Source organism: Nerophis lumbriciformis, linkage group LG21 (genome assembly GCF_033978685.3).
Source record: "Nerophis lumbriciformis linkage group LG21, RoL_Nlum_v2.1, whole genome shotgun sequence".
Classification (NCBI taxonomy): Eukaryota; Metazoa; Chordata; class Actinopteri; order Syngnathiformes; family Syngnathidae; genus Nerophis; species Nerophis lumbriciformis.
The window spans coordinates 41,965,148-41,977,111 of NC_084568.2; positions in this window are offsets into that span (position 1 = coordinate 41,965,148).

Here is an 11,964-nt window from a genome sequence, read left to right on the forward strand (position 1 = left end):
GCATTACTGAAGACGCCGCACCGATCCGCCTGTCGATCTCACCATCCACTCTTCCCTCACTCGTGAACAAGACTCCGAGGTACTTGAACTCCTCCACTTGGGGTAGGGTCTCCTCCCCAACCCGGAGATGGCACTCCGCCCTTTTCCGGGCGAGAACCATGGACTCGGACTTGGAGGTGCTGATTGTCATCCCAGTCGCTTCACACTCGGCTGCGAACCGATCCAGCGAGAGCTGAAGATCCTGGCCAGATGAAGCCATCAGGACCACATCATCTGCAAAAAAGCAGAGACCTAATCCTGCAGCCACCAAACCGGATCCCCTCAACGCCTTGACTGCGCCTAGAAATTCTGTCCATAAAAGTTATGGACAGAATCGGTGACAAAGGGCAGCCTTGTCACCGATTCTGAAAGCATTGTCTAGAAAATCAAGCATTGTGGCATGACTAAGGTCTCAGAACCAAGGTCCCAGGACAGGTCTGTGAGAGGTCTGAATGGCTTCTGGTGGCCTGATTGCAGACGCAGGCTGCCGTCATATCACCCCGGCTCAGGTACCGCCGCTGCTCCAGCGCTCCTAATTACAAAAGCTTCATTAACTCACAAGGCTTTTGCCAATCAAAGGGCTTTTTCACATTATCACAATTTACATATTCAGGAAATGAACACAATTGGCATGAAACGGAGGGTCGTAAAAACGGCGAGCGGCGTAATGAGGAAAAGTCTATGAACGCCGGTCGGATTGAGCCAGGGAACGTTCGCCGGGGACTCGGTCTCATCGCCTCCTGGTCGCGGGCAAACAAACGTTTGTGAAGCTTGTAAATATCCCCCGGTGCCTTATGAGCTGCGCTGGACATTGAGCCCTCATTTGGGCCTCGAACGCAACAAAAGGTTGTCACTTGAAAGGGGAAAAAAAACAGACGAAGGAGCAGAAAGAGGGAGGGAAAACATTAAGAAATAATGCATAATATTTATTTGTATTATATACAGTGGTGGTGAAAAGTGTACATACACTTGTAAAGAACATCATGTCATGGCTGTCTTGACTTTACAATCATTTCTACAACTCTTATTTTTTTGTGATGTAGTGATTGGAGCACATACTTGTTGGTCACAAAAAAAACATTCATGAAGTTTGCTTCTTTTATGAATTTATTATGGCTCTACTGAAAATGTGAGGGTCAAAAGTATACATACTGTCATGACTTGGTCCTGGGTGTTTGCTTTTCCGGGATGCAACGGAAAGTTGGCTCGGGCGAGACGGGAATGTAAGTACATAATTTATTTTATAATTACTAAAACAAAAAGAAGCAAACAAAAGGCGCGCACAATGGCGGAGAACAAACTATGAAACCAAAAAGATTATAAACATGGAACAAAAACTTACTTTGGCATGGGACATGAAGCATGATCTAAGAGGATGAAGAGTGTGTAGAGTATAATTGTGGGATGTCGTCAGAGCGACAAACTGAAAACAATGAACTTAAATACTATAGACATGATTAGTGAAAGCAGGATCGTGACTCAAAACGTGAAACAGGTGCGTGACGTGACAGGTGAAAACTAATGGTTGCTATGGTGACAACAAAACAAAAGTGCACAAAAAGTCCAAAAACAAAACCGAACATGACTAAAACAAAACATGATCACACAGACATGACAGAAACCACCCTTACAGACAGATCCCAGATGTCCAAAAAAAAAATGTAACAAGAGTCATGGGAGGGCGGGAGGGGGACATGGCGGTGGATCGCCAGACCAAGTGGCCCCGAATCCACCGAGGCATAGTCATGTGGCGGCGGCGAGTGGAACGCCGCTGCAGCAGGCGAGGTGGGCGACCCGGGACGGGCCACATCCGTGGCCGACTGGGAGGTGGGCGCACTTGGCGTGGCGGGCGACCAGGTAGCGGCCATATCTGTGGCCGACGAGGAGGCAGGCGCGTCGTCATCGTGGCAGGCGTGGAAGCTCGGCGTGGCGCGTCAGGCGGCGAAGCTTGGCGTGGCATGTCAGGCGGCGAAGCTCGGCGTGGCGCGTCAGGCGGCGGGTCTTGGTCTTGGCGTGGGTCTTGGTCTTGGTCTTGGCGTGGGTCTTGGTCTTGGTGTGGGTCTTGGTCTTGGTCTTGGCGTGGGTCTTGGTCTTGGTCTTGGTCTTGGTCTAGGCGTGGGTCTTGGTCTAGGCGTGGGTCTTGGTCTTGGTCTTGGCATGGCGGGTCTTGGTCTTGGTTTGGGTCTTGGCGTCGTGGAGCTGCTACTGGCGGCACTTGACGTGGAGCTGCCACTGGCGGCACTTTACGTGGAGCTGCGACTGGCGGCACTTGACGTGGAGCTGCGACTGGCGGCACTTGACGTGGAGCTGCGACTGGCGGCACTTGACGTGGAGCTGCAACTGGCGGCACTTGACGTCGTGGAGCTGGTACCGGAGCTTGGCGTGGTGGGTCTTGGCGTGGTGGTTCTTGGTGTGGTGAAGCTACTGGCAGCACTGGAGCTTGGCGTGGTGAAGCTACTGGCAGTACTGGAGCTTGGCGTGGAGCTGCTACTGGCAGCACTGGAGCTTGGCGTGGAGCTGCTACTGGCAGCAGCTTTGGTGCAGGTAGAGGTGGCCTAGCTGGGGGTTGCGGCTTGGCAGGCCAAAAGACCGGTGGTGGTGGCCGAACTGGAGGCTGTGGCTTGGCAGGCCAAAAGACCGGTGGTGGTGGCCAAACTGGAGGCTGTGGCTTGGCAGGCCAAAAGACCGGTGGTGGTGGCCGAACTGGAGGCTGTGGCTTGGCAGGCCAAAAGACCGGTGGTGGTGGCCGAACTGGAGGCTGTGGCTTGGCAGGTCGAAAGACTGGTGGTGGCTGTGGCTTGACATGGTGATGCTGAGCCACCCCACCAGCACAGCTCCCGACCCCAGCCCCCCCGCCCCCCAAGGGGCGGATACCAGACGCGCTCCCTGCGGTCTGGAACTCTCTCTAGGGGTGGGCGGAGGGAGGTCAGGAGGGGGGCAGAAACTTCCCCTTTAAATTGACCAAAATGTCTTTCTTGTACCTGGGATTGAGTGGGTGAAAAACATTTTTTTTGTGACTTGGTCGTGGCTTGAGTCCTGGGGGACGGGGCATGAAATTTGGGTGGATTGGCTTGACAGGATCTAATGTTCAAAATCATATTTTGGTAGTGTTGAATCATGTTCTATGAGTTTTTTGTTGGAGGCGGGTGAGCAAAAGAAAAAGAGTTGAAAAAAAAATCCTGGTCTGTGATGTCATCAGGGCGAAGCCGGGCTGGCTGCTGCTTGCTTCCGCCTGGAGGGGGAGGGGCTTGTGGGAGCGGCGTGTCCTGCCGGCTCGCAGAAATCTTTCCTCGTCCTTGGCGACGTTTCCGGGACGGGAGCGACGCGCCGATCAGCACCAGCTTGCCTCCATTCCCCCACATCATCCCCCTGCGCTTCCTGGGGGAAAAGCGCAGTGCCTCGGCCTCCATGGCGCGCAGCACCTCCCAAGAAGCCTCATCCAAACTGTCCAACTCGTCCAACTTACGTGCGGAAAAGCTATCTTGCTGACGACATACTGTCATGACTTGGTCCTGGGTGTTTGCTTTTCCGGGATGCAACGGAAATTTGGCTCGGGCAAGACGGGAATGTAAGTACATAATTTATTTTATAATTACTAAAACAAAAAGAAGTAAACAAAAGGCGCGCACAATGGCGGAGAACAAACTATGAAACCAAAAAGATTATAAACATGGAACAAAAACTTACTTTGGCATGGGACATGAAGCATGATCTAAGAAGATGAAGAGTGTGTAGAGTATAATTGTGGGATGTCGTCAGAACGACAAACTGAGAACAATGAACTTAAATACCATAGACATGATTAGTGAAAGCAGGTGCGTGACTCAAAACGTGAAACAGGTGCGTGACGTGACAGGTGAAAACTAATGGTTGCTATGGTGACAACAAAACAAAAGTGCACAAAAAGTCCAAAAACAAAACCGAACATGACTAAAACAAAACATGATCACACAGATATGACACATACAGCAATGTTAATATTTGCTTACATGGCGACTTGTCCAGGGTGTACCCCGCCTTCCGCCCGATTGTAGCTGAGATAGGCTCCAGCGCCCCCCGCGACCCCAAAGGGAATAAGCGGTAGAAAATGGATGGATGGATGGATGTCCCTTGGCAAGTTTACCTGCAATAAGGCGCTTTTGGTAGCCATCCACAAACTTCTGCTTGACCACTTGACCACAAAATTGCTGCAGTTCAGCTAAATGTGTTGCTTTTCTGACATGGACTTGTTTCTTCAGCATTGTCCACACCTTTAAGTCGGGACTTTGGGAAGGCCATTCTAAAACCTTCATTCTAGCCTGATTTAGCCATTCCTTTACCACTTTTGAGGTGTGTTTGGGGTCATTGTCCTGTTGGAACACCCAACTGCGCCCAAGACCCAACCTCCGGGCTGATGATTTTAGTTTGTTCTGAAGAATTTGGCGCTAATCCTCCTTTTTTATTGTCCCATTTAAAGCAGCAGTTCCATTGGCAGCAAAACAGGCCCAGAGCATAATACTACCACCACCATGCTTGACAGTAGGCATGGTGTTCCTGGGATTAAAGGCCTCACCTTCTTTCTTTTGAATGCAATTACTGAAATAAATCAAGTTTTTCAAAATATTCTAATTTACTGGCTTTTACCTGTATATATGAAATACTTGACTTGGTGAATTCTAGCTGTAAATATACTCCTCCCCTTTTAGCCACGCCCCCAACCTCTCCCCACACCTCCCGAAATCGGAGGTCTCAAGGTTGGCAAATATGCTCTTGAAGCTCATGGAGAGAATGCCAAGAGTGTGCAAAGCAGTAATCAGAGCAAAATGTGGCTATTTTTGAAGAAACTAGAATATAAAACATGTTTTCAGTGATTTCACCTTTTTTTTGTTAAGTACGTTTAAGTTTTGATGTGACAATCTACAATGTAAATAGTCATGAAAACAAAGAAAACGCATTAAATGAGGAGAAGGTGTGTCCAAACGTTTGCCCTGTACTGTAGTTTATGTCCGTGTAGTTTGTTTACCCCAAAAACTATAAAAATGGGAGCCATTACCTCCCTGCTTGGCACTCAGCATCAAGGCTTGGAATTGGGGGGTTAAATCACCAAAAATGATTCCCGGGCGCGGCCACCGCTGCTGCCCACTGCTCCCCTCACCTCCCAGGGGGTGAACAAGGCAATGCAGAGGACACATTTCACCACACCTCGTGTGTGTGTGTGCAGGCCCGGCCCTAACCAATCTGGCGCCCTAGGCAAGATTTTAGGTGGCGCCCCCCCACATCGGCAGTGAAGTGTATATACTCACAAGAAACCGAATAGCTTTGTCTTTGACCTTTTTTTTACTTAAAGAAAGCAAATTAACAATCAGAATAGTTAACAAGATAAAAAAAATATGAATAAATAAATGAATGCAAAAAATAAAAAATGAATATATGAAATACAATATTTTTTACATACATATTGCTTAATTTACATTAATGATGTGCACTTTAACAACTAGGCTTACAACTATACCTAATATATAAAGGGGTGGAAAAGTGACTATTACCTGCAGGGCAAACATTAGCTAACCAGAAGGCAATAACAATGTAAACAAAAAAAAACCTGCTTAAAAGATCTAATACAAATGTCCCTGAGGAATGTAAGGTGGGAGTACTGTAATTACCTAACGTTACATTATTATTTTCCATAACAATTTAGCCCCCTCCACAATATTAACCCGACCTCAAAACAGAACTAGCTATTTATTGATTAGCAATTGCCGAATCATGTAACATTAGCTTAATGCTAAAAAGCCAGGTTACCATCACATTCTGTAACAGACAAATCATTTCATGTAGGCTAACGTTACCTACCTGCTACCTCTGTCTTTTTCTCGTTTCTCCTCCTCTTCTTTTCTCTTTTTTCTTCCCTGGGCACCTGACAGTTTTGGCCGTTTTGACATCTTGTGTTGATTTTTTGATGTGGTGACGTCCAAAAAGAGTCATGATACGGGAAGGGGGGGGGGCGGGGGGGCGGGGGGGCGTAATGTTGTAACAAATAATATTTCTATTATATAGGCTTTACTTTGCATTTTAATTAACGTGGGATTATTTTTTGTATTTAGAAATAATAGTACCATCCATCCATCCATCCATCCATCTTCTTCCGCTTATCCGAGGTCGGGTCGCGGGGGCAGCAGCCTAAGCAGGGAAGCCCAGACTTCCCTCTCCCCAGCCACTTCGTCCAGCTCCTCCCGGGGGATCCCGAGGCGTTCCCAGGCCAGCCGGGAGACATAGTCTTCCCAACGTGTCCTGGGTCTTCCCCGTGGCCTCCTACCGGTCGGACATGCCCTAAACACCTCCTTAGGGAGGCGCTCGGGTGGCATCCTGACCAGATGCCCGAACCACCTCATCTGGCTCCTCTCGATGTGGAGGAGCAGCGGCTTTACTTTGAGCTCCCCCCGGATGACAGAGCTTCTCACCCTATCTCTAAGGGAGAGCCCCGCCACCCGGCGGAGGAAACTCATTTCGGCCGCTTATACCCGTGATCTTGTCCTTTCGGTCATAACCCAAAGCTCATGACCATAGGTGAGGATAGGAACGTAGATCGACCGGTAAATTGAGAGCTTTGCCTTCCGGCTCAGCTCCTTCTTCACCACAACGGATCGATACAGCGTCCGCATTACTGAAGACGCCGCACCGATCCGCTTGTCGATCTCACGATCCACTCTTCCCTCACTCGTGAACAAGACTCCGAGGTACTTGAACTCCTCCACTTGGGGCAAGATCTCCTCCCCAACCCGGAGATGGCACTCCACCCTTTTCCGGGCGAGAACCATGGACTCGGACTTGGAGGTGCTGATTCTCATCCCAGTCGCTTCACACTCAGCTGCGAACCGATCCAGTGAGAGCTGAAGATCCTGGCCAGATGAAGCCATCAGGACCAAATCATCTGCAAAAAGCAATAACTTTTATGGACAGAATTTCTAGGCGCAGTCAAGGCGTTGAGGGGATCCGGTTTGGTGGCTGCAGGATTAGGTCTCTGCTTTTTGCAGATGATTTGGTCCTGATGGCTTCATCTGGCCAGGATCTTCAGCTCTCACTGGATCGGTTCGCAGCTGAGTGTGAAGCGACTGGGATGAGAATCAGCACCTCCAAGTCCGAGTCCATGGTTCTCGCCCGGAAAAGGGTGGAGTCACTATGGGAAGTTTTGACGGAGCAGAAACGTGTGAACTCGTTGGGAGTTTCCTCCTCTCCCAGCTCGCTAGCCTCAACCTGAACCTTGGTATTTACCGTGATGACGGACTGGCAGTGTGTCTCGCCTCGCCAAGGAGCAGCGAGAATACCAAGAAGCGCATATGCCAAATTTTCAAAGAGAACGGCCTACGGATCACGATTGAAGCCAACAAGCAAACCGTCAACTTTCTCGACGTCACTTTCAACCTGAGAAATAACAGCTACCAACCATTCACGAAATCCAACACAACACTCCAATACGTGCACCATGACAGCAACCACCCACCCACCACCACAAAAAGAATACCTACCGGAATTAATAAAAGGCTATCGATGCTGTCATCTAGCAAATCTGAATTTGACCAAGCAACCCCCCCGTACCAAAAAGCCCTTGATGAAAGCGGATACAATTTCACCCTCACCTATGAACCCACGCCAGGAAACCAACCAAAAAAGAACAGAAAACGAAACAACATCATCTGGTACAACCCCCCATACAGCAAAAACGTCTCAACTAACATTGGCCACAAATTCCTCAGTCTGATTGACAAACACTTCCCCAAAGGCAAAAAAGCAGAGACCTAATCCTGCAGCCACCAAACCGGATCCCCTCAACGCCTTGACTGCGCCTAGAAATTCTGTCCATAAAAGTTATGAACAGAATGGGTGACAAAGGGCAGCCTTGGCGGAGTCCAACCCTCACCGGAAACGTGTCCGACTTACTGCCGGCAATGCGAACCAAGCTCTGACACTGATCATACAGGGAGCGGACCGCCACAATCAGACAGTCCGAAACCCCATACTCTCTGAGCACTCCCCACAGGACTTCCCGAGGGACACGGTCGAATGCCTTCTCCAAGTCCACAAAGCACATGTAGACTGGTTGGGCAAACTCCCATGCACCCTCAAGGACCCTGCCGAGAGTATAGAGCTGGTCCACAGTTCCACGACCAGGACGAAAACCACACTGTTCCTCCTGAATCCGAGGTTCGACTATCCGGCGTAGCCTCCTCTCCAGTACACCTGAATAGACCTTACCGGGTCTATAATAGTACCAACTTTTTTTTTTTTTTTTCTCCAACATTTGTGGCACTGGCGTGGCGCCCCCTGATGGACGGCGCCCTTAGCATTTGCCTATACGGCCTATGCCAGGGGCCGGCCCTGGGTGTGTGTGTGTGTGTGTGTGTGACAATCATTGCTACTTTAACTTCACTGCTTACATCGCAGACAACAAACCGCTTGAAGCTGGGCGTTTTCTCCCGTCTTGGGTCTGGCCAATGTCTGAGGGTCTCGTGTAAGGGGAAGAGGGAAAGTTGGGGATCAGCCTGGAAGTAAACGAGAGAAATATTGAAAGTAAACAGTACTATTAGCCGTGCATGTGGAATTAATACGAGCTCACTTTGCCACATTTAGCGGGCGACGCAGCAAACATGGTGTCGGTAAGTGCGGTGATTCATCCTGATTTTGGATGATGAAGTGTGTCGCCGTGGAGCGTGACTGATTACGGGAATCATCAGTAAATTGTTTTTGAATATGGGCCACTTTCCCCGCAGCGCGGCGTGAAGGGCAGGGGGAGTTGCCGTGCGAATCAGCGCGGTGATGTCAGACTTGTAATGTAATTACTTCGCCATCTGTCTCTCATCGCCGTCCCGTGACAAGTGCAAAATGTCCAATTATGCTTTCCTTTAAATTGTAATTAGTTCGGCCCAATTTGCTATCCTCCAGCGTGCTGCAGGTTTCTCTGCTGGAGACACCGCCAAGGTGGACTCATGGAGGCAGGGAATGACCGCCGGTCCAGGTACCCCAAGGTCTGCTGGGATAGACTCCAGCGCACCCGTGCACACAATGATGTAATCATGATAATAATAATAATTAAAGCTGCAAGCAGCGTTGGTCGGGCCCGCGTATTTGGCAGGTGCTAGTCCTAAGTGTCCCAATACTTTTGTTCAGTTTTCGTCATAAGTGTCCCAATACTTTTGTCTACTTTTAGTCTGAAGTGTCCCAAGACTTTTGTCTAGTGTACCTACCTTGTCTGCATTGTGTGGGGACGTTGGTGCTTCCTGCTTTTGAGCAGCCATCTTAAAAAACCAGCAGCGCAGCAGCATCAGTGCAGCGGGTCTTTGAAGGGTCATAAAATCAAAACCGGAGCAGGTATCACAACAATTTTTAATCAGAAGGGTTCAATCTCTCTTCTGTGTTAGTTTGAAGCCGAAACAACAAACGGGCTCAGAGGAGATAATGTTTGAAGAAAGGTGACCGGTTTTTACAAAAATGTTGTGTTGCGTTGGTCGGGCCCGCGTATTTGGCAGGTGCTAGTCCTAAGTGTCCCAATACTTTTGTTCAGTTTTCGTCATAAGTGTCCCAATACAAAAATGGTGTGTTGCGTTGGTCGGGCCCGCGTATTTGGCAGGTGCTAGTCCTAAGTGTCCCGATACTTTTGTTCAGTTTTCGTCATAAGTGTCCCAATACTTTTGTCTACTTTTAGTCTGAAGTGTCCCAAGACTTTTGTCTAGTGTACCTACCTTGTCTGCATTGTGTGGGCACGTTGGTGCTTCCTGCTTTTGAGCAGCCATCTTAAAAAACCAGCAGCATCAGTGCAGCGGGTCTTTGAAGGGTCATAAAATCAAAACCGGAGCAGGTATCACAACAACTTTTAATCAGAAGGGTTCAATCTCTCTCCTGTGTTAGTTTGAAGCCGAAACAACAAACGCGCTCAGAGGAGATAATGTTTGAAGAAAGGTGACCGGTTTTTACAAAAATGTTGTGTTGAAGGGGGAATAGCAAACTTCCTGTTGATTTTTGCTGGGGGTTGTCAATTTATGAAATGTAACGGAGAGGTTTTTGTTTCATGTCTCCCCGACCTTCCCAGTGGGAGTTACAGGCAGTTTTGTCATTTTTTTATTCCGAGGAGCAGTTTTTTCTCCGTTTTATTCAAAAATTGCTGTAGAGCGCAATTTTTAGATTTGGGGTTAGGTTTTTTCATAAGATCGCAATTTTAGCCAGTCGTGATGTGTGTGTTCAGTTTGGTGAGTTTTGAAGCATGTTAAGGGGGTCAAATTACAGCTCAAAGAGGCAAAAGTGACTGATTTTACTCAAATTTAGTGTTGAAGGGGGAATAGCAAGCTTCCTGTAGATTTTTGGCCGAGGAAATAAATTAATACAATTTAAGTATAAGTGAGACCTACATAGAGGTTTTTGTTTCATGTCTCTACGACATTCGTACTGGGAGTTAGAAAAAGTTTACTTTGTAGGGGGCGCTAGAGCGCAATTTTGATTTTTGGGTTTTGGTTTTTTCACCAAAGAGTTTTGTTCGAGTTTATTTTTGTGTGCGTCAAACTCGGTGAGTTTTGAAGCATGTTAAGGGGGTCAAAGTACCGCGCAAAGCTGCGGAATAAGAAAGAATAATAATTAAAGCTGCAAGCAGCGTTGGTCGGGCCCGCGTATTTGGCAGGTGCTAGTCCTAAGTGTCCCAATACTTTTGTCTACTTTTAGTCTGAAGTGTCCCAAGACTTTTGTCTAGTGTACCTACCTTGTCTGCATTGTGTGGGCACGCTGGTGCTTCCTGCTTTTGAGCAGCCATCTTAAAAAACCAGCAGCATCAGTGCAGCGGGTCTTTGAAGGGTCATAAAATCAAAACCGGAGCAGGTATCACAACAATTTTTAATCAGAAGGGTTCAATCTCTCTCCTGTGTTAGTTTGAAGCCGAAACAACAAACGGGCTCAGAGGAGATAATGTTTGAAGAAAGGTGACCGGTTTTTACAAAAATGTTGTGTTGAAGGGGGAATAGCAAACTTCCTGTTGATTTTTGCTGGGGGTTGTCAATTTATGAAATGTAACGGAGAGGTTTTTGTTTCATGTCTCCCCGACCTTCCCAGTGGGAGTTACAGGCAGTTTTGTCATTTTTTTATTCCGAGGAGCAGTTTTTTCTCCGTTTTATTCAAAAATTGCTGTAGAGCGCAATTTTTAGATTTGGGGTTAGGTTTTTTCATAAGATCTCAATTTTAGCCAGTCGTGATGTGTGCGTTCAGTTTGGTGAGTTTTGAAGCATGTTAAGGGGTTCAAATTACAGCTCAAAGAGGCAAAAGTGACTGATTTTACTAAAATTTAGTGTTGAAAGGGGAATAGCAAACTTCCTGTTGATTTTTGCTGGGGGGTTGTCAATTTATGAAATGTAACGGAGAGGTTTTTGTTTCATGTCTCCCCGACCTTCCCAGTGGGAGTTACAGGCAGTTTTGTCATTTTTTTATTCCGAGGAGCAGTTTTTTCTCCGTTTTATTCAAAAATTGCTGTAGAGCGCAATTTTTAGATTTGGGGTTAGGTTTTTTCATAAGATCGCAATTTTAGCCAGTCGTGATGTGTGCGTTCAGTTTGGTGAGTTTTGAAGCGTGTTAAGGGGGTCAAATTACAGCTCAAAGAGGCAAAAGTGACTGATTTTACTCAAATTTAGTGTTGAAGGGGGAATAGCAAACTTCCTGTAGATTTTTGGCCGAGGAAATAAATTAATAAGATTTAAGTATAAGTGAGACCTACATAGAGGTTTTTGTTTCATGTCTCTACGACATTCGTACTGGGAGTTAGAAAAAGTTTACTTTGTAGGGGGCGCTAGAGCGCAATTTTGATTTTTGGGTTTTGTTTTTTTCACCAAAGAGTTTTGTTCAAGTTTATTTTTGTGTGCGTCAAATTTGGTGAGTTTTGAAGCATGTTAAGGGGGTCAAAGTACCGCGCAAAGC